The 2,595-nt window shown below is 38.0% G+C and overlaps 1 protein-coding gene across 8 annotated transcripts in view; it reads left to right on the top strand.

The window, feature by feature from the left end:
• The window catches only part of Smyd4 (SET and MYND domain containing 4), a 65,677-nt gene that overhangs the window by 11,246 nt on the left and 51,836 nt on the right, over positions 1 to 2,595 (top strand). The window lies entirely within an intron of this gene.

Here is a 2,595-nt window from a genome sequence, read left to right as displayed (position 1 = left end):
AACATTCTCAGATAAACCTTGCCTAGACATATATTATATTCCTTGATCTAATTGTTTGTATAATTTGTCAGTAGGTTGTTGGACTAATATGGTTCCCTCTGGTTTTTTTAAAACTAGCCAGGCACTGTTTATCTCTCGCATTGTCTAACCCTTCCACATGGTTTCCCCATTTAAGGTACCCCCATTATTCCCATTTCTCCCTTAATAGTACCCTTCTCCTATGGTCCCACATCTCTTGACCTCTTTCTTTCCCTTTATCCCCTAGGTTCCTTGTATAACCTTCCCTCCGCCCTCCCCTTAAAATAACCCTATTTTTAGCCATATCTCCCTTATTAAGGTCTATTTCCTATTGTTCTCTTTCAGATTCTTTTCCTTTACCTCCCTGGTTCCTTTTCCTTATCCTGGTTCCTCTAGTTATGTCTGGATACATACTCACCAGGATTTGGTGCTAGGATCCATATATGAGGGAGAACATACATCATTGTTTTTTGTTTTTTCCTGAGTATGTGTTACTTCACTTAGTATAACAGTTTCTAGTTCCATCCATTTACCTGCAAATTTCATGATTTCATCTTTCTTTACTGAGTAAAACTCCATCCTATAAATGAACCACACTTTCATTAAATACTCATCAATTGAGGGACAATTAGGTTGCTTCCATCTCTTGGCTATTGTGAAAAAAGCAGCAACAAACATGGATGTACAAGTGTCTCTGCAATAGGATGAGTTTTTAGGGTTTATGCCAAGGAGTGGTATAAATGGGTTAAATGCTAGGTTCATTTGTAGTTTTTAGAGTTCTCCACACTGCTTTCCATAGGAGTTGAACAAGTTTGCAGCCCCACCAGCAGTGGATGAGTGTTCCCCTTTCCCCACATCCTCTCCAACATTTGGTATCATTTGTTATCTTGATCTTAGCCAGTCTGACTGGGGTAAGATGAAATTTTAAAGTGGTTTTAATTTGCATTTCCCTAATTATTAGTGATGTTGAACATCTTTTAAGATGTTTCATAGCCATCTTTACTTCTTCGAGAACTCTCTGTTCAACTCCTTAGCCTATCTTTTAATTGGGTTGCTTCTTGTCTTGATTCTCTATTTTTTGTGTTTGTTATATATTCTGGATATTAAACCTCTGTGTCGGATGTGTCGCTGGTAAAGATTTTCTCCCATTCTGTGGGTTTTCTGATCGCTTCCCTGGTTGCCTCCATTGATGTACAGAAGCTTTTTAGTTTAATGAGGTCCCATTTGTTTCTTGACCTTATTTCCTGAGCAGTCCCTGTCCAGTTTAGAAAATCTTTTCCTACACCTATATCTTGTAGGTTATTGCCAATGTTTTCTTCTAACAGTTTCAGAGTTTGAGGCTTCACATTCAGGTCTTTGACATATTTGGAGTTGACTTTTGTGAAAGGTGAAAGATAGGGGTTTAGTTTCATTCTTCTACAGGTGGAGTTACAGTTCTTCCCCCCCCCCCCCCCCCCCCACCCAACTTTAAAAAAAAAAAATACATCTTCCCACCTTCTGCAGGAAGAAGAAGCCTCCCTTTTAAAAAGACCCCAGCTCAAGACCCAGGCAGACATTTTCCATGCCCGGAAGGGAATCTGTCCCATCTGTTCCTTTGCTAATAAACCCTATTTTGATGGAGTTTTAGCTGTGCCTCATCATCCATTCGCTCATTCTCCACCAACTTTTTACCTATCATTCTGGATGTTAAACCTCTGTCAGATGTGTCGTTGGTGAAGATTTTCTCCCATTCTGTGGGATTTCTCTTCACTTCCTTGGTTTCTTCTTTTGATGTGTAGAAGCTTTTTAGTTTAATGAGGTCCCATTTGTTGATTCTTGACCTTGTTTTCTGAGCAATTGATGTCCACGTTAGAAAATCCTTTCCTACACTTATATCTTGTAGGTTTTTCCCAATGTTTTCTTCTAACAGTTTCAGAGTTTCAGGCTTCATTTTGAGGTCTTTGATCCATTTGGAGTTGACTTTCGTGCAAGGTGAAAGATAGGGGTTTAGTTTCATTCCTCTACAGGTGGAGATTCAATTTTGCCAGCACCATTTGCTAAACATGCTGTCTTTCCTCCAGTGAATGTTTTTGGCCCCTCTGTCAAATATCAGGTGGCTGAAATTGCATGTACTATCCGAGATCTTTTGTGCTATCCGAGGTCTTTTGTGCTTCCATATGAATCTTAGGCTGGGTTTTTCCAATTCTGTGAAAAATATCATGGAGATTTTGATTGGCATTGCATTGAATCTGTAAGTGGCTTTTAGTAGAAAGGTCATTTTCACAATATTAATTCTTCCAATCCATGAGCATGGGAGGTCCTTCCATCTTCTGATGTCTTCCTCAATCTCTTTCATTAAAGATTTAAAATTTTCATTGTAGAGGGTTTTAATGTCTTTGGTCAGGTTATTCTGAGGTTTTTTTGTTTTTTGTTTTTTTTAAGCTATTGTGAAGGGGAGTATTTCCATGTACTCTTTCTCTGATTAGACCTATTGGTATATGGAAAATGGATATTTAATTCTATCATGTCTTTTCTTTAACATCTAATACATTAAGATTATCTAAAATTGAATTACTTTTGCATTCCTACAATAAACTC

This window comes from Nannospalax galili, unplaced genomic scaffold, assembly GCF_000622305.1.
Source record: "Nannospalax galili isolate Female #2095 unplaced genomic scaffold, S.galili_v1.0 scaffold212, whole genome shotgun sequence".
In the NCBI taxonomy this organism is placed as follows: domain Eukaryota; kingdom Metazoa; phylum Chordata; class Mammalia; order Rodentia; family Spalacidae; genus Nannospalax; species Nannospalax galili.
This window is presented reverse-complemented; position numbering and strand designations above follow the sequence as displayed.